This window comes from Podarcis liolepis (genome assembly GCF_965112155.1).
Source record: "Podarcis liolepis genome assembly, chromosome: 5".
Taxonomy (NCBI): Eukaryota; Metazoa; Chordata; class Lepidosauria; order Squamata; family Lacertidae; genus Podarcis; species Podarcis liolepis.
In genome coordinates this window covers 101,842,998-101,863,823 of record NC_139556.1, presented here as the reverse complement: position 1 = coordinate 101,863,823, position 20,826 = coordinate 101,842,998, and the positions used below count along the sequence as shown (strand labels likewise).

The following is a 20,826-nucleotide window of genomic DNA, read 5'->3' as shown; positions in this document are numbered from 1 at the left end:
GGTGGGGGCAAAGATCCCTCAACCCCTAGGAGCTGGATCCTAGGAGCTGGAAGGGATCCCAATCTGAACATATTGCCAGTTAAGCAGATCTATAGGTTTATGAAATCAGAACACAACATACTAGTCTTTGTGACTATCATTTTATTGCAAAAGAGTTCTGTGTTGGCAGGCGTGCTGCACCAACATGTACAAAATAACCTCTTTGCAGCGCCACAAATCCAACTCAATGGTGTAACGCTGGAAAATGTTGATCACTTCTCCTACCTAGGCAGTTATCTTTCCACAAGGGCCAACATTGATGCCAAAATTCAGCATTGCCTGAGCTCTGCGAGTGCAGCTTTCTCCCGATTGAAGTGCAGAGTGTTTGAGGACCAGGACATTCGCAGGGAAACCAAAATGCTTGTTTACAAAACTATTGTACTATCAACTTTACTGTACGCTTGTGAAACATGGACCACTTATAAACACCATCTCCAACTCCTCAAAAGTTCCCATCAATGGTGTCTCTGAAATTTTTTACACATCACTTGTGAAGACAGGCGAACTAATACCAGTGTAGTGGAAGAAACAAAGAGCACCAGTGTTGAAGCAATGATTCTTCAACATCAACTTCGTTGGACTGGTCATGTTGTGCAGATGCCTGATGATCGTCCTCCAAAGCAACCACTCTATTCCGAACATAAAAATGGAAAGTGTAATGCTGGTGGTCAACAAAGGAGGTTGAAAGACTCGCTCAAGGCAAATCTAAAGAAATGTAGCATAAGCACCAACAATTGGGAAACACTGGCCTGTGAGCGCTCCAGTTGGAGAACAGCCTTGACCCAAGGTGTCATGGGCTTTGAAGACGCTCAGACTCAGGATGAAAGGGAGAAATGTGCTAAGAGGAAGGCATGCTTGGCAAATCCACACTGTGATCAACTCCCACCCGGAAACCAATGTCCCCACTGCGGAAGGATGTGTGGATCCAGAATCGGCCTCCACAGTCACTTACGGACTCACTGTTAAAACCGTGTTTATGGAAGACCATCTTACTCGGCTACGAGGGATCACCCAAGAAGAGAAGAAGATTGCAAAAGAGTTCTGTGTTGGCAGGACTGCAGTTGGGAATGGCAGTACAGGGTTATAGGTATGATAGCAATAGGGCAGGACTTGAACCAAGGGCTTCAAGTTACAAAGGAGATTCTGACTCAACATCAGGTAGAACTTCTTGACAGTAAGAACCGGACTGCCTTGGAAGGTGGTGGACTCTCCTTCCTTGTAGGTTTTTAAGCAGAGGCTGGATAGCCATCTGTCCTGGATGCTTTAGCGGAGATTCCTGCATTGCAGGGGGTTGGACTGGATGACCCTCAGGGTCCCTTCCAACTCAACAATTCCATCATTCTTTGGCTGTTCCTCTTGCTGACAAAGGTCCATATAGTTAAAGCTCTGGTTTTCCCAGTAGCGATGTATGGAAGTGAGAGCTGGACCATGAAGGCGGCTGATCACCAAAGAATGGATGCTTTTGAATTCTGGTGCTGGAGGAGACTCTGGAGAGTCCCATGGACTGCAAGAAGATCCAACCTCTCCATTCTGAAGGAAATCAGCCCTGAGTGCTCCCTGGAAGGACAGATCCTGAAGCTGAGGCTCCAAGACTTTGGCCACCTCATGAGAAGAGAAGACTCCCTGGAAAAGACCCTGATGTTGGGAAAGATGGAAGGCACAAGGAGAAGGGGACGACAGAGGACGAGATGGTGGGACAGTGTTCTCAAAACTACTAAAATGAGTTTGACCAAACTGCAGGAGGCAGTAGAAGACAGGCGTGCCTGGTGTGCTGTGGTCCAGGGGGGCACGAAGCGGTGGGCATGACTAAACGACTAAACAGCAAGAACATGGCTGTTCCTCTCACCCCAGTTAGAGGCTGCAGACTTGGGGAGAGCAATCGAAGCCCCTGTTTGCTAGCTGCGATTCGAGCAGCACCGCCATAGGATTTCCGAAGCCTCCAGGACCACCCCCCTGGGCAAAATGGTTGTAATGATTATTTATTGCATTTATCTACCTTCCTCATTCAACCCCCACAAGAACCCTATGAGGTAGGTTAGGCTGAGAGATGACTGGCCCAAGGCCACCCAGTGAGAGCTTTGAGGCTGAGCAGGGATTCAAATCCGGTTCTCTCTCCCAGGTCTGTGTCCCAACATTCTGTTTTATCGTGTTTTTTAATATTCTGTTGGGAGCTGCCCAGAGTGGCTGGGGGGAAACTGCCAGATGGGTGGGGTATAAATAAAATAAACAAATTATGGGTGGGGTATAAATAAAATAAATAAATTATGGGTGGGGTATAAATAAAATAAAATAAAATAAAATAAAATAAAATAAAATAAAATAAAGGAGCCCGGACTTTGAAAGTCACCTAATCTCCCTTGCTGTATTATATTGTATTGTTTAATTAGTGTTTTTATGGAGCAGTCAAGTAATTTCGTTGTCCCCGAAGGGGGCAATGACAATAAAGATATTCTTATTCTTATTCTTATTCTTATTCTTATTCTTATTCTTATTCTTATAATTATTCTAACCACTGCACAGCACTGCTCCCAGTTTGAAGCTGGCCTCTGGTTCCATTGATGCTCCAGGCGGAACCAGGGTCAGGAAAGCTGCTTAGGGAGATGGTGGGTGTCCATTGCCAGCCAGGCCCTGGACTCTGTTGCTATATTTTTAGCCCTTGACAGGGGGTGGAGAAGGGGGGGGGGGCGAAGGCACGTCAGAGCTTGAGGGTCTTGGCAGCGCCCAGTGTGCTGGAATTCCCCTCTGCCGCATTTTAACACGCGGGTGATTTGTAGACAGCAGGCAGGCTATGAAATGGAGCACGCAGCTGTGCAAGGGGAGAAGGAGGGAGGGAGAGAGGATTTTTCTGGATGGGCCAACCAGTTTCCAGCAAGGCATCCCGTCATCTGGAATTCCCCTAATTCTGCAGGGTCCCATTTATTCCCCACATACCCTTGACTCCGCCATCCTATCGCCATCCGGGACAACGGAGTCAGGGACTTAAAAGCAGGCTGGGAGCCCCCCCCCCATATCTGCCCTGGGAGGAAACAGATTTTAATTTGATTTAGTATTTGCATTCTGCTCTCTCAACGACAAATGGGACTTGCAATAATTGCAATAATGGCATGGGACAACGACAACGACGTTTTCCATTTAAATCTTTTCCGCTGCTAGAATCCCCAGGAAGGGAGAGCGCTCTTGTATTTGAACTCTTGGGAATCCCATGGAAGCAAAAGTTTGAAGATTCGGGGCAGGTGACACGAAGGGACTGCTCAGCGTGTCGGACTATGACCTAGGAGATCAGGGTTCGAATCTCCCCACTCAGCCACTGAGTGACCTTGGGGGGGGGGGAAGTCACTCCCTCTCAGCCTAAGCTACCTCAAAGGGTTGTTGTTCTGAGGATTAAATGCAGAGGGAGAGCAGAACCCTGGAGCTATTTGGGGAGAAAGGTCAGTGGCGTAGCGTGGGGGGTGCAGGGGGGCCCGACCGCACCGGGCGCAACATCTGGGGGTTAGGGTTAGGGGGCACAAATCCACGGGTTAGGGGGTGCAAATCCACGGGTTAGGGGGCGCAAATTACTTGCCTTGCCCCAGGTGCTGACAACCCACGCTACGCCACTGAGAAAGGTTGCATATAAATGCAATCAATAAATGTTATTGTTACTTACACCCCCCCCCTCAGGCCCCAAGGCAGGTTACAACCTTTAAATCACATAATTAAAATCACTTTTAAACAGCTTTCAATCACAGAGATAAGGTGGGGCAGAAAAAATATGCATTTCAGTTGTCAAAAGAGCTGCGTCTTCGACATCCTCTGAAAGCTGGACAATGCAGGCACCAGGCATACATCTCTGCAGAGGGAGACCCACAGCTTAGGGGCCACCGCAAAGCAGGCCCTGCCGCTCGGGTGCCTGGTGCAGGGGCGTGTCCTGCAGCCAGGGGCGGGGCGATCCACCCATGGGGGCGGGTGAGTCTCTCCGACGTTTTGAGCCTCTCCGCCGCATCACCCTCAGCTGTAGGGCTGCTGAGGGAGAGGCAGTAGGTAGACGCAAGTCCCACGCTGCCATTTCAGGCGTTTAAACCATTGCGTCACTTCTAAAAAGTTTCGTGAGCCCATTTTTTTTAAAAAAAGGAAAACCACCCCATTTTGTCACCCCCCCAGTGATGACACCTGGGATAGCCCGCACACACACAATGCACCCCCTTACTCCACCACTGCTCTGCATCACCATCACCCCGAGCCGCTGAGGTCGGAGGGTCTCCTCCGTGGATCTCAGCACCCAAGAGAGTCTATAGGAAAGGAGGCAGTCTTTCAGATACAGTGGTGCCTCGCAAGACGAACGCCACGCAAAACGAAAAACTCGCAAGACGAAAGAGTTTTCCGTTTTTGAGTCGTTCCGATCTTAAAATGCTGGCGGGTGGCAGCGAAGCCTTCGCTGCCGACCCCCAGCATTTTAAAAGCCCCCGGGGCAGCGAAGACTTCTCCGCTGTCCCAGGCGATCTTAAAATGATGGCGAGCGGCAGCGAAGAAAAGCCCTTGTCCCCCCCCCCCCCGTCTTCAGAAGAGGTCGGGGGACAGACTGTCCCTGGACCTGGTCTGAAGGCGGTTTCCATAGGAACACATTGATTGATTTTCAATGCATTCCTATGGGAAACCGTGCTTCGCAAGACGAAAAACTCCCAAGAAGAAAAAACTTGCGGAACGAATTAATTTCCTCTTGCGAGGCACCACTGTATTTGAGGCGTGTCACTGAGTGCTTTAGACATCAATCTGACAACCTTCATCATCATAATAATAATTTATTATTGATACCACGCCCATCTGGCTGGGCTTCCCCAGCCACTCTGGGCGGCTTCCAACCAAATATTAAAATACAGTAACACATCAAACATTAAAAGCTTCCCTAAACAGGGCTGCCTTCAGATGTCTTCTAAAAGTCTGCTGGTTGTTCTTCTCTTTGACATCTTGTGGGAGGCCGTTCCATAGGGCGGGTGCCACTACCGAGAAGGCCCTCTGCCTGGTTCCCTGTAGCTTTGCTTCTCGCAATGAGGGAACCGCCAGAAAGCCCTCGGCGCTGCACCTCAGTGTCCAGGTAGAACGATCAGGGTGGAGACGCTCCTTCAGGTATACTGGACCGAGGCCACCTTGAATTAGGCTCAAAAACAAACTAGCAACCAGTGCAGCATTTTTCTTCCTTTTCCCCACATCACTTTTGTTAAGTCTCCAACAATATTTCGAAGTATTCAGCATCATATACCTTTTTTTAACATTCAGAGTTTCTTCTTGGCTTCCCAACCCTCCTCTCCTGATGTTTGTTCTTTACTTCTTTTTATTAGCCTGTCTTTTTATTATCTAAAGCCTACTTTTTTTTCAAGCAAGGGTTCCATGAGGTCTTAGTTGAACCCCAGCCTGTGATCCGACTGCTGCAGTTTTGGACCAATTGAAGTATCCAGGTCGTCTTTGTGAGCAGCCCCACGGGGAGCGCATCGCAGTAATCTAATCTGGAAGTTACCAGAACTCAGAATACAGTCGCCAAGACAACTCTGTCCAAAAGAGGCCCTGGTTTGAAAGCGGCAAGTTCACATGCATGGGAAAATTTGCAGTGGACTCCTGTATAGTTCTACTTGGAAGAAAGCCCCATTGAGCTCAGTGGCGCTTACTCCCAGGGAAAGGGGTGCAGATTCGCAGGCACAGTCTTAGCTTCTAAAGACCCCGGGAAAGGGCTGAAACTTGAGGAATGGAAACATTTTAACAGGGCATCCCCCAAACCCACAAACCCTGAGTGTGATGTTACAGGGACTGTCCCTGGTAAATGGAGAATAGGTTGTGTTGGAGACTATTCTGATATCTGTTTCTGAATGCATTTGTGTGTGTGTCTAGCGGGGGAGAAAAGAGTTGCTGCGGTTTGCATGGGGAATCTGCACCTCGAAGTGTGAACCTTTTTTTTTTATTTTAAAAAAATCTATATTTCTTTTAAATGGTGAGTGAATTTTGTGTGTGCCAGGCTTTCACTTTGAGGGGATCTCTCTTTCTGACTGTGTCTAAGGCGATTCAATTTGTCAGCAGAATCTTGGCACCAGAACATGAATTCTGAACTTCAAATATCAAACTTGCAAAATGGTCCCCGGAAATATCCTTGTGCAATACTTTACATTCTTCTGTCTGGTAGTTTATAATCCCCCCCCCCCCCCGGTCTGCTTTGCAACATACCCCAAGAAGCGAAGTGCATTTGCCAGGGAGAAATTCTGAAGCACGTATTTGCACTTTACAACTGCATCTCAAATACCTGGACTCTGATCTGTATTGGAGACAATATGCTGAGATTCCAATAAACTGATATCCTGCATTGATAATTTGGAGTTAAAGCAAGTGATGGCAGCTGCCCCACACTGCCTGGTACTGCTGGGAGTTGTAGTTCAGCAGCACCTGGAGGTGCCAAGATGCCAAAGGCTGGGACGGGCCTTTGGTTTGATTTAGCAGGACATCTTATGCAAGGGGACATGGAACATAACTGAGTAGAGAAGAAGAGTTTGGATTTGATATCCCACTTTATCACTACCCTGAGGAGTCTCAAAGCGGCTCACAATCTCCTTTTCCCTTCTTCCCCCACAACAAACACTCTGTAAGGTGAGTGAGGCTGAGAGACTTCAAAGAAGTGTGACTGGCCCAAGGTCACCCAGCAGCTGCAGGTGGAGGAGCAGGGAAGCGAACCCAGTTCCCCAGATTACGAGTCCACTGCTCTTAAGCACTACACCACACTGGCTCTCGGAGTATTTATTTCTCATCATGCTTCTAAGCCAGTCTTCAACTCAACAAATCCTGGAGCAAATATATTTGTTGTTGTTTAGTCGTGTCTGACTCTTCGTGACCCCCTGGACCAGAGCACGCCAGGCACTTCTGTCTTCCACTGCCTCCCGCAGTTTGGTCAAACTCATGCTGGTAGCTTCGAGAACACTATCCAACCATCTCGTCTTGAAGATCCTGAAGCTGAGGCTCCAAGACTTTGGCCACCTCCTGAGATGAGAAGACTCCCTGGAAAAGCCCCTGATGTTGGGAAAGATGGAGGGCACAAGGAGAAGGGGATGACAGAGGACGAGATGGTTGGATAGTGTTGCCGAAGCTACTAGCATGAGTTTGACCAAACTGCGGGAGGCAGTGGAAGACAGGAGTGCCTGGCATGCTCTGGTCCAGGGGGCCACGGAGAATCGGACATGACTAAATGACTAAACAACAACAATGTCCTGTCATTTATCCAGATGTAGGGATGGGTCTGTGGCCTGCCTTGCAGGCGTGGTGCAATGCCAAGATCAGATGCATAATAACTACCTCTTACAGGAGTCACAGACCGGACCTTTTCAATTGGCCAGGAGCAGGCCCAGGAGTTGGGACCTTGCCGAAAAGTGCCGGCAACAAGCTGATCTCGAAACATTTGACAGGCCCATCTCCCATGTCTCTATTTCTCACCCTGTCCCCCGTTGCGAGAAATCTCGAGGTCCTGGAAATGGTCAGCCTGGTGAGAGTACAGTGGACACTCGGGTTGTAAACATGATCCGTGCGGGATGCACGTTCGCTACCCACAGCACCCGCAACCCGCAGTGCCACGTCTGCACATGCGCGGGTTGCAATTCTGTGCTTCTGTGCATGCACAAAGCGTGATTTGGTGCTTCTGTGCATGTGAGAGCATCAAAACCCAGAAATAACCCATTCCGGTACTTCTGGGTTTCAGCGTGTCCGTAACCCAAAAACGCACAACCTGAAGCGTCTGTAACCTGAGGTATGACTGCACTAAGGGTTGCAGTGCTTTGGAGAGAGCAGGTGCCGAAGGGTTGCTATCACAGGTCAGGCAAGGCAGACATTCCCCAGATTCAGGCGCGGTGAGAGAAGCAAGAGTGACAGCCAGCCGAGGTGACATCATTCCCGGGGGGGGGGGGAGGGAATTAAAGAGGGGACCCCCCCATCTCAGAAAGAGAAAGAAAGGCTGTTGCAGAAACTGACGCCTCCTGGACGAAATGACAGGGAGCTCAAATTTAGAAGGCTAGCCTCAGAGGAGTGGGATTGTGACCACACACCCCAGGCGTGAAATCGAGGAGGCTGTTGAAAACATAATAAAAACAACCCCTGGCAGGATTCGCACTGGTGCTGTGCTTCTATCGGGGTACAAAGCCCTCGGACGCCCAAGACCAAAGGGAGGTAACTAAAGGAAGGTCACCTTGCTCCTCTGGGCTCACTGGACTGCTTTGGCTGCAAAACCAGCTCCTTCGCAAGTGCCACATAGATTTTGTTCCGCTCTTGCGAGAAATCAATATTTTAGTTTTGCAGGTCCTGCTCTTCAGGCAGACATCTTCATTGTACTGCTTTTGATGCCTGCTAAAAGATTTCTTTCCCTTTAGGCAAGGCTACACAGGCATTTCACTATAGAATAATAGAATTATAGAGTTGGAAGGGACCTGTTGCTAGCCAATTAACTGCTTTTCATGACATTATTATTATTATTATTATTATTATTATTATTATTATTCAAATTTATATACCACCTTGTACCCACAGGTCTCCGGGAGGTTCACAAGACTGAAGATGAATATTATTATTCATCTCCGAAAAAGATTCCGATATCTCCTGATATTAATTAATTTATAGACAAAATAAACCAATGATAAATACAATGATAATGAAATACCACAGAGCAGGTTGAAAACAGCCTATGTTTGGACATTATCACAGATCATGTTCAAACTATTACAAAAAGCATCAATTTCCCCATAAACCTGTTAGGCTGATTTATATGCATTCTTTTGTAATAAATTAGCTTAATCCTAATTAGTTTGGGCTAATTTCCCCCCATCCATTCAGAATATAGTAGGAGATACACTCCAGTTTTTAGCCATTATAATCTTAGCAGCAGTTATGAGCTTGAACCCTGTTTCTTGAGCTGAATTTTGCTGGATCTGAATTTTCTGATTTTCCGTGTGTGGAAGTCCTCCCATCATTTCCAAGTGAATCCAAGGTGACCTGGATGAGTTCACCCACCTTTAAAATAAACCAATGGATTCAAGAAAGGAGATTCCGTCTAAACGTTAGGAAAAACTTTCTGATGATAAGAGTCGTTTGACAGTAGAGCAAACTCCCTCTGGCAGTGGCAGACTCTCCTTCCCTGGAGGTTTGTAAGCAGAGGTTTGATGGTCATCTGCCATCTGCCTATGCAGCCTAGGACCCCCGTACCTACAGGACCGCCTCTCCTGTTATGCCCCGCGGAGGACATTAAGGTCCACAAAGCGTGTTCTCCTTCATGGAGAGCACGTGTTGCGGTGGGGGCCGCCAGGACACTCCAAAGTTGGGGGGCGGGCTAATTGATCATTGGCCACTGATACGATTGGGGCTTCCCTTGTTGTTGGGAGGAAGTTAATGTTGCCATTTTTTGATTGACAGCCAGAAATAGTAAAACTCCTTGCACGAGGCTAGGGCTTCCTCTTTTCGCCTGTGCATCAGATTGCCCGTCCCTCCCTCCCTAGAATAGGATTGTTCGCCTTGACCTTGCTATGCCTGTCATGGGGTCGTCTGCTTTGGAGCGGGGGCCTGGTAGGAATTTTGTCCATCTGGCTGATTGGCTGGGGCCATTTGGTTTTTGCCTACTGCATAGCAAATCGTCACAACTTGTAAGGTTCGCGGTTAGGCATTGGTTTATGGTTTGGTTGGTTGAGGGGCATGGATTGGCTGTGCCTGCCCCTCTAATGCTGCTGCTGCAAGGGATTCCGTTAAAGGAATTGGGGGCTAACTATTGCTTGTCCACTCTGTCAAGGGGGCTCGGGCCATAGCAATGAGCTCCTGGTTGCATTTGGGGTGAGGGCAGGTTCCCTGCTCCGCGTAACCCCCAAGTGTCTTCCCCCATTCTGACTTTCGCATCGTGCGGAATGTCAGTCTGTCCCCCATGGTGGGGGCAGATAGTCGCAACCAATGCCTACGCAACCACTCACAAATTTGTATTTTAATAAAGTTGTGGCCAAAATTATGCCAAAAATCTTAAACAAAAACTTCTGTGTGATGTGTGAGTTATTGGGGTGGACCTGGGGACCTCAACATGCAAATGACAACATTTTGGAGGTCCCAGGTTGCAAGGTGGCTAGACTGGTCTCAACTAGGGCCAGGGCCTTTTCAGAACTAGCCCCGACTTGGTGGAACGCTCTGTCCCAAGAGACTAGGGCCCTGCGGGATTTGACATCTTTCCACAGGGCCTGCAAGACAGAGTTGTTCCGCCTGGCCTTTGGTTTGGACTCAGTCTGACCCTGATGTTTCCCTCCCCTTATGATTTTGATCTATGGGCTATTATTAAAATAAGGCTGCATTTTAAATTATATTTTAACCTGTATTTTAATTTTTTTTTTTTTTGTTAATTGTAATTTTACTGGTGTTAGTCCAAGCCCGGCTCTGGCTGGGGTATAAATAAAATTATTATTAGTATTATTAATTATTATTATCATCATTATTATTATGGATGCTTTAGGTGAGATTCCTGCAATGCAGGGGGTTGGACTAGATGACCCCCTGGGGTCCCTTCCAACTCTACAATTCTACAATTCTATAAGAGATGCTCAGGGCCGGCAATGGCACCCTGTGGCTTCTCCTCCTGAGCCCTCAGACATGCTGCTGTGCTGTCACAAGGACTCTTAGCATCCTGTCTCCAATGTTGAAGTAAGATTCATTTTTGGACCACCTTGTGCTTTGCCTCAGCCACCCAAATATCTCATGCCAGTCCTGTTTCTCTCCATCGGTAATTTGCTACCTTGCTCCAAACTTCTTCATGTGAAACAGACCTCATCTCTTTACATATAGCCGTACCTTGGATGTTGAACGGAATCCGTTCCAGAAGTCCGTTCGACTTCCAAAACGTTCGACTTCCAAAGCGTGGCTTCTGACTGGCTGCAGGAAGCTCCCGGAGCCAATTGGAAGCCCCATCGGATGTGCGGCTTCCAAAAGAGCGTTCGGAAACCAGAACACTCACTTCTGGGTTTGCAATGTTTGGGTGCCAAAACGTTCAGGAACTAAGCTGTTTGACTTCCAAGGCACTTGGAGCCATAATTGGGGAAATCTGCTGTTGTTGCTTTTTGACAAACAAACAAACAAACAAACAAACAGAACCCCACCAAATCCTGCAGAGGCATACAAAATTGGCACAGCAATTTCACTTTTAAGGAAGGAACCCGTAGGCTGATACGGGAGAAATCCATTTTAGAGCGTTTCCCGCAAACACAAAGCACATCTGAAGAACCCGGCGATTGAGCCCTTAATTCCCATTCCCAGCTTTCTCCAAGGCAGGGACCACATGAAAGATCAGGAATATTTAGCTTGCCTCCCCCTTTAGGGCTTAGGTGGGGGTGGTTTTTGTTGGAGGGGGGGGGGGGAGAGAAAAGAAGCCAGAGTAGTAACGGGGGAATCAGCTCCTGTGTAATCCTTTAAAAGACTCGATCTGGGCTTCTCTCAGACAGGCAGCTTAGGAGCCTATTCTCCTTCCAAATCTCCTTTAGAACATCTAAAGCCCCCTGGATGGCTCACAGAGGAGGCAGGTGAGAGCCCCGCGAGGAAGGAGGGAGGAAGAACAGGGCGAGGCAGCAGAAAGAGGGGGCAATGCTCTTCCCAGTGCCGACCGCTGCAGGCTGCCTGCTGGAGCCTGGGGGAATCTGTGTGGTTCATTCATCGCATCCACGCCACACCTTTCCTCCAGGGGGCTCAAGGTGGCGTACATGGCTTCTTTCCCTCCCCATTTTATCATTACAACAACCCTGCGAGGGAGGGGAGGCTGAGAGTCAGAGGCCGGCCCAAATTCGCCGGATGAGGGGGGATTCAAACTCTGGTCTTTCCTAAACGGCTTCGGCCCAGTATATCTGAAGGAGCGTCTCCACCCCCATCGCTCAGCCCGGACACTGAGGTCCAGGTCTGAGGGCTTTCTGGTGATTCCCTACCTGTGAGAAGCGAAGTCACAGGGAACAAGGCAGAGGGCCTTCTTGGTGGTGGCGCCCGCCCTGTGGAACGCCCTGCCACCAGATGTCAAAGAGAAAAACAACTACCAGACATTTGGAAGATATCTGAAGGCAGCCCTGTTTAGGGAAGCTTTTAATGTTTAATAGGTTATTGTATTTTAGTGTTCTGTTGGAAGCCGCCCAGAGTGGCTGGGGGGACCCAGCCAGATGGGCAGGGTATAAATAATAAATTATTATTATTATTACTACTACTACTACACCACACAGGCTTGTTCACATGTTGCACTGAACATAGGGACAAAGCTGTGTACATACATTGGCTATACATTGATTGATTGATTGATTGACTGACTGACTGACTGACTGATTGATTGATTGATTGATTGATTGGTTGGTTGGTGCTGACTCTCCTTCTGAGGTTTTGAACCAGAGGTTGGATGACTATCTGTCCTGGATGCTTTCGTTGAGATTCCTACATTGCAGTAGGTTGGACTAGATGACCACTGGGATCCCTTCCAACTCTATGTTTGTATGATTTTATGGTTGTTTAAGATCAAACCAATCCATTCTGAAGGAAATCAGCCCTGAGTGTTCACTGGAAGGACAGATCCTGAAGCTGAGGCTCCAAGACTTTGGCCACCTCATGAGAAGAGAAGACTCCCTGGAAAAGACCCTGATGTTGGGAAAGATGGAGGGCACAAGGAGAAGGGGATGACAGAGGACGAGATGGTGGGACAGTGTTCTCGAAGCTACCAGCATGAGTTTGACCAAGGCAGGAGGAAGGCAGGAGTGCCTGGCGTGCTCTGGTCCAGGGGGTCACGAAGAGGCGGACACGACTAAACGACTAAGCAACAATTCTCAAAGTGGTGTGTTTTTATTGTTTTTAAAGAAACCCAAACAATAAGCAGAATTACAAAAAAGAGAGATTTTTTTTTAAAAAAAATCTTCTTCTTTTTTTGAAATATCAGTAGTCTGGGTAGGCAAAATATTTTTAGGAAGCACTGAAAAGAGTGCCGCAAAAGTGAATGCCTGATGTCAATAGGCAGGGAGTTCCAAAGTTTAGGTGCTGTTGCCCTAAAATATTGATTTCTTACAAATGTGGAAGGGGCATTATGTGGTATCTGTAACTTTGCCAGTTCTGCTGATCAAAGGGGTCGAATAGGCACCGACAGGGATGGCGATCTCACAGGGATGCTGGTCGCAAGTTGTTAAGAGCTATAATATACTAATAGGGAAGCCTTGAACTCAGAGCCTGCTCCCCCTTTCTGTTGCCCTGCGGCCAGGCTCACTCACTCGAGCCACCTGCTGCCAGCGGTTTTACAGGCCTCTTCACGCCACCCACTTGGCAACCAATGTGGTAGGAAGAATTATACAGACGTTCGCGGCTGATGGCGGTTTTGTGTCGAGGCGCTGGGGGCAGGGAGGGATGGAGCAGAAAGCACAGTATTTTAGAGGGAACAGGTGCAACATTTTCAAAGCCGCCCTTAATCCGAGCCCCTACACCTCGGAGCTGTAGCACCGTCTGGCTGTCATTTCCGAAATGGGAGTGGCTGGTCTGCAAACAACCCTCCCCCTGTCTAATCTCTGGTGGGGCAGGGGGTGTAATTGCATAGCTGGGAGCATTGAGCCTTTCATCGCAATTACAGAGCCATCGTGGACTCGGCGGTGGTTGCTTTCAGTCTCAGCGGCGGGAAAGATACGTTTCTGGGAAGGCACATAATTCTGCCTTCTGGTAACATGTCACAGAATCATAGAATTGTTGTGTTGGAAGGGATCCCAGGGGTCGTCTAGCCCAACCCACTGCGATGCAGGAATCTCAACTGCCCCCTCTCCATTTCCCATCACTGTCCAAACCCAGAGAGTCCCCTTCAGTCGGGCAGCTGTGCTGCTGAGATTTCCTTACAGCCAGAAACTGGTAAGGCACTGGCTGTTGCCGTGGATGATTTCAGAAGCAAAACAGACCTGCCTTCTACTCCCTTCTTATCTCCTCCATGCTACCCTGTTCCTGGGCTGGATTCCACATTCCCCAAGCCTTGCCATCTGAAGTACAAGAGCTGGTTGCAATTTCACACCGCAAGTTCCCTGCTGGATGGAGCTGGGCCCGCTCCTTTTTGCACAGGCCTGCCAAATGGGGCAGCGAAGAGGAACATAGCAAAGAGAGCCGAGCAGATTAAAGAAGACCACCGTGCAAGAACAAATCCCATTAAGCTAAAGAAAGAGGGGGCTCACCTATGCTTTTTTATATACATCCATTAATTCTCCATTGTCCGTATTTATCTTAGCTTATTTATATTGCATTTCTGTTCCACTTTTCTCTCCAAGGAGCTCAAGGTCGCGTACGTGGTTTTCTCCCCCGTCCTCATTTAATCCCCCAAACAACAACCCTGTGATGTAGGTTCGGCTGAGAGGCAGTGAGTGGCCCAAGGTCACCCAGAGAGCTTCATGGCGGAGTGGAGGATTTGAACCCCGGTCCGCCAGTCTGATACTCTAACCACTACACCACACTGGCTCTCCTCCAAATCAGTGCCTTCCCACACTTCCCCCTCTCTCAGTCCAACATTTTCAGAGCAAAGGAACTCCAAAAGGGAGAAACTGTATGGGAAAAACCTCAGATTGAGGGAGGGGAAAGTGTGGAAACAGAGAGATTTGGAGGATAATATCATATGGACAACAGAGATTTGGTGCAGGTACAGTGGTACCTTGGCTTACATACACTTCAAGTTACGTACGCTTCAGGTTACAGACTTCACTAACCCAGAAATAGTACCTCAGGTTAAGAACTTTTTTTCAGGATGAGAACAGAAATCGTGCTCCTGCGGTGCAGCAGCAGCAGGAGGCCCCATTAGCTAAAGTGGTGCTTCAGGTTAAGAACAGTTTGAGTTAAGAATGGACCTCCGGAACGAATTAAGTACTTAACCCGAGGTACCACTGTACCTTGAATCTTCCTATCTACCTTAAACAGCATGACCACCCTACCCAGTCAAATGCTATATGTCTGTACATCCCTGTGATATTTGCACCAGCAATGAAAGAGACCCAGGCACAATGAAGTGCCCAAGACTGCAGTCGTAACCACACTGAGAATCACAGAATTGTAGAGTTGGAAGGGATCCCCAAGGGTCATCTAGCCTAACCCCCTGCAATGCAGGAATCACAGTTCAAGAATCCCGGACAGATGACCATCTAACCTCTACTTGAAAACCTCCACTGAAAGGGAGTCCACCACCTAACCTGGCAGCGAGCCCCTCTGAATTCAGTAGGACTTATTTCTGGGTCAACATGGTTAGGATTTCAGCCTCAGTCCATTTCTTAGGCAATGCAAGAGGTCTTGAAAGGAAACCTTTGCCATGGATGGGTGAAATTCCAAAAACCAGCTTTAACATCACATTTCATCTAGCTGGGAAGCTCTGCTCACTAATGCCACATACCTAATAGCAAAAAAGAATATACACTGCACATACTCAGAGGCACACTTTCTTTAGTAGTATTAACCCTATAGCGGAGCTCGTCTTGGCTCTGCATGTTCCCAAACCATTTCCCCCTCCCAATGTCAGACTAAAGCTTTGCAACAAGGGTAGCACACAACAGCCCACCTCTGAGCATATGCCGAGTCCTTTTCTTCCTCATGCTTCCCAGCCTCTGCACACATAAGACTGGGAGGAATTTCTTCCAGGTCAAAACAAACATTGGAAGCTGCTTTATAGTAAGTCAGATCTGTATTGTCTAAATGGACTGGTAGCAGCTCTCTGAGATTTCAGGCAGGGTTGTCTTCCAGCCGTGCCTTGAGATGACATCGGAGGCTGAACCTGAGATCTTCTGCACACAGTGCAAACACTCGATCACTGAACCACAGTCTCCGAAGATCAGATTTCCAAGCAAGCAAATCAGAACCCAATAACTGAGAGCTTGACACAACCAGACATCCATCAGAAATGGCAAGGACCAATACATAGATCCAGAAGCAGGTGGTTTCCTAGGAACTGAGACCTAGTTCAAATCCAGGGCAGGATAATAGGGACTGCAATCCTAGCCATGTACACTCAAAGGTAAAACCCACAGAATTCAACAGGGCTTCCTCCCAGGTAAGTGGGATTTCAGCCATTATAAGTATGGATGCCTCTGAGCACATGCAAAGTGTCTTCTGTCATCCCCAGCTCACCACAACCTGGAAAAGCCATCACAACATCTGGAAAAGCCATCGAAACCAAAGCCTATGTCTATGCAACTGTCCTCGTGTTGATGCGATTAAGCTAAAACACTGAAAGCTGAGCAAGCGACTGTTCAAGCAGCGGGACATTAACTTCTGCAACCCCCAGGCACAAGATGTGGGGGACAGAGGTGACTAGATGGTTTGAAAACAGGATAGCGGGCAAGGTGGAGCGTGCGGGCAATGGCCATTGGAGCAAAATGGTACCTATGTAACATATCTCTGAATGCCAGATATATGAAACAAAGGAGAGAAGAAGGTTTACCAGCGTTTAGCATGCTCTGCTTGTGAACCATCCTTTCTTGGAAACAAACTTCTGCACAGATGATGGGAAGTGGCAGAGCTACATTTAGGGGGCCCTGAAACTTGAACTGTTATGGGGGCTTCTTCACAACCAGGAAAGAGGTCCAGGTAACCACTGTTATATTCTTTTTTTAGGAAGCCCACCCCCAAATAGTGATTTCCTCCCATCGTTGCTTTTTCCATCTTGTCGCCATACACCCGAGTTTTCCCTTACATTTTGCCAATTCAGCAAAATTCCCCCCGGCAACATTTTTACACCCCAAAACCAGGCCACGTCAGGAATTTTCCTACATTTACAACATCTCGAACTTGGGGCTTGTTGAAATATACAACAAAAAAAGTTATCAGTTTGAGTCATGCGACACAGATTGATTCTACTAGACCCAAAATTTTAAAGCCGTGCCATTCCCTCCAACATTTCTCTGGTGAAAATAAGGATGTCCTAAGGAAAAGCGGGGCATTCCAGGAGCAAAAATCAGAAACTGGGACGGCTTTTGTAAATCTGGGACTCTCCCTGGAAAATAGGGACTCTTGGAGGGTCTGCAACATGGATAAAAGGCACTTTTGGGGTCCCTCTGGGATTAGGGTCCCCGAAGGTTAAGCTCCATTAGTTTCATAGTAGTTAAACCCTGGGAGCTGTTCTGATGCAGCCCAGCAACCCTGAGGCTCTTAGGAACTATCCACAGCATTCAAGCATCTCAGATATTGGGACCTGCCCTGTTCATTCTGATGCACACACATTCCTTTGCATCCAAAGATTGCCTTTTTCTCCCCTGAATGAGATGCTCAGGGTGCTCTCTCTCAGTGTACGCACATGCTGGAATGCACATGGAATTCTGGAACTATTTATTTAGCTAGGAACACACTCAGCTACACTGGCTTGCTGCATCTTCTCTGGGTCTCCTGCAGATGTCAACATACAGATTGACACAGATATAGATATTATTATTTCTTTTACTCTGCTGGCAGGACCCAAGGTCCTTTCTTGTCTTCAGTCACTCTGTATGACACTTGTCAAGCGATCTGTCCTCCGGGCAGGCTTTTCTGCCTATCCTCCCCTCTTTATTTACTGCCAAAACAGAGGGTTGCCTCCAATGGAACAATAACTAACCGGGCGGCCAAAAATAATAATCAGCCTTGCAGAGCGTGAAGCAAGTGGTATATTTCTTCGGAGACACACAACACAGACAGGCGTGCAGGGAGCCCGGCCCAGCCAGCTGCCACCATCTGATAGCAGAAGAGATAAAAAAAAATTTGCACAGCAAATGCAGGCTGACAAGAAGAAGAAAGAAGGAAACTCACCGCTGGAGGTAAGCGTCAGGGCAGCATGGCAAGGTGGGATACGGGGCTGCTTCAAAAGTCATTTCCTCCCAGGATGTCCTCTCTGGGTGTCAACCAAGCCAAATAAATAAATATTTCTGGGTGTATAATAAGGTCAGCCGGCAAAGCGCGATGGGGTCAAGAGGCATTTGGCGATAGGATTTTCCGAAGGTTTCTTTTACACTTGCAGAGGGGTGGGGCCGTCCGGGGGCCTGGCCAATGGGATCTGTCCAGTGGCAACCCCCCCCCCCCCGTACCAGCCTTGCAAAGTGTCACTCTCCCCAAACCAAGCATCTTCCCTCTCTCTCTCTCTCTCTCTGCAAAAGTTTCTCACCCTCCCTCCCTCCCTTCTGCCTGCAGGACACAGAATAGCCACTGGCAGCCCACAAGACCGAGATCTTGGGAAGTGGTCCAGGCCATCACTGAACTTCTGATCTCGACGCTGGTTGGCTGTTTCCGACAGATGATATCAGGGCGTAATCCTGGAAATACGGAGCAACTGCACCTCAAATCAGTCCCCCACAGAGCTTTGCAGCTTTCAGGTTCAGCTGCCTCTGCGGGAAACTCTGAGCTAAAGGATCTTTCTAATATCGCTGGTCCGTTATTTTGCAGTTGCAGGCAGTGGTTTTAAAAGCAAACTTAGGGAAATCCCACTGGGTAGTTTCTCTCTCTCTCTCTCTCTCTCTCTCTCTCTCTCTCTCTCTCTCTCTCATAAAAAGCCCAGGGACTCAAGCACCACCAGTCTGCCATAGAACCATAGACTCAAAGAATCGTACAGTTGGAAGGAAGCCCAAAGGTCATCTAGTCCAATCCACTGGAATGTAGGAATCTCAGCTCAAGCAGCCATGGCAGATGGCCACCCAACCTCTGTTTACAAACCTCCAAGGAAGGAGAGCCCACCACCTCCCAAGGGGGTTTGTTCCACTGTCCAACAGCTCTTACTGCCAGAAAGTTTTTTTTTCTGATGTTGAGTCGGAATCCTCTTTCTTGTAACTTGAAGCCACGGGTTCAAGTCCTACCCTCCAGAGCAGGAGAAAACAAGCCTGGTCCATCTTAATCATCTATTAGACCCAAGCACCTATTAGAAAGATCTCAAGGAGGTCTGTATAGCCCTTTTTTTCTGCTCACCCTTCACAGCAAAATGGAACCTCCAGCCACCAAAGCACTATACCTCTGAATATGAGATAAGCGGAAGGAAGGAGAGAAGGAGGGTTTGGCACCACCTTGCAGTCTCTGCTTGTGAATCAGCCCTCGGTGGAAACATGATTCCACTTTGGACACACAGATATTTTTAGAGCAATTCCGAAGGAGAGAACTGTGAATGCAGAGAGGGAAATCAGTCCCTCAGCGGACCTGATCTCCCTAGTTATCAGAGGGGCGGCTGAGACGCCACCAACCTCTGCAGTAGAAAACTGAGTCTTGACAGAGAGAGAAGAAGAGAGAGAGAGAGATATAAATAGATCTGATCAACATCAAGAAGAAAACAAGTTTTACAATGCCCCTTTCTCAGGGCAGATGTAACCGATTAAGTTCCTCCTCGTCTCGCTCAGTAGGGCAGGCTGCAAACCTAGACTACTTTGTGGTTTTGGGGAATGAACGGGGTATTAATCAGGAGCTAAATTAAAATGGATTCCGGAGAGGGAGGGGTAGCCAGATGGTGACTACGTGCCTATGTTCCACAGAAGACAATGCCATGCAGGCCTGCAAGTCCTTTGCTCGCACACTCATGCGCCACCCGAGAACTTTCATTTCCTAAAATTTATACACCGCTTGGTTATACACAAATGGAAAAAAAATACCCTGAAGCAGTTTGCAAAGGGAATAACATTATAAAATTACCAGCTGGTATGGTTAAAGAATGAAAAATAAAATCAGCAATCAACTGAAAACAGATTAAAGCCTATGTCAACACGCCGCACAATGTTTCCAGCAACTCATCATCCCTCTACTCTCTCTTTCTGTGGAAGCACCGGGAGAGGAGGTGTCTTCCCGCTTCCTTGCTTGGAAGGCCGTGGCGAGGAATAAAATACCCTCTGCCGCTTGCGCCTGAGTGGCAGGAGGAAGCTATTTAAAAACTTGACATTCTCCACCGCCCACCCCTGTCTCTGATGAGTCCTCGGCATCTGTGAATTGTGGACTCAAGGAAGGGGGGGGGGGAGAGAAATGCTCTCCTTTGGTCCAGGTCCAAGAAACAAGGAAGACTATTTGTTACTCAAATCCACAACTTGGCAATTACCTCTGGGACTGGCCTTTCATTTCCTTGGATGCTGGTGCACATTATAAAGTTCCACCCATGCTCCGGCAAAAGTGTCCTCATGTTTTCGTTCCTTTTGCTCATTTCAGTTTTGCTGTTATTTTCGTCCGACACCAGAAGACCAGCCATGTTGGAGACTGAAATATGCTCAGAGTCGAGAGTGGATTTCATGCTCTTTATTCAGCTCATAGTGGTGAGGAGGAATAGAAGTTCCTCCGAAATGTCTGCTTTATATACTTTATTTACACAATGGGCCCCACGTGATTGGCTAATTCCGGGATTCTCCTGTAGGACAATCAGGTTGCTGATTCACTTCCACCTGGAGCTGGATTGGGTGGCTCTTGTGGACCAATCAGACTGCTGCATTCTGGATCCTATTGTTCTAGGACCAATCAGACTGCTGCATTCTGAATCCTATTGTTCTAGGACCAATCAGACTGCTGCATTCTGAATCCTATTGTTCTAGGACCAATCAGGTGGCTGCATTCTGAATCCTATTGTTCTAGGACCAATCAGGCTGCTGCATTCTGAATCCTATTGTTCTAGGACCAATCAGACTGCTGCATTCTGAATCCTATTGTTCTAGGACCAATCAGACTGCTGCATTCTGAAGCCTATTGTTCTAGGACCAATCAGGCTGCTGCATTCTGAAGCCTATTGTTCTAGGACCAATCAGACTGCTGCATTTGGATCCTATTCAACTCAGTACATAACAGAGACAGATGCACCTCTAACGGAGAAGATCATCCTTT

At 48.0% G+C, this 20,826-nt stretch overlaps 1 long non-coding RNA gene across 1 annotated transcript in view; it reads right to left on the bottom strand.

Annotated features, from left to right (window-relative positions):
* Positions 1-20,179, bottom strand: part of LOC310707487 — a 31,940-nt gene extending 11,761 nt beyond the window's left edge. The window contains exon 1 of the long non-coding RNA XR_014526502.1: positions 20,057-20,179. This is a non-coding gene — a long non-coding RNA (uncharacterized lncRNA). The remainder of the gene's footprint in view (positions 1-20,056) is intronic.
* Between the last annotated feature and the right edge of the window lie 647 nt (positions 20,180-20,826).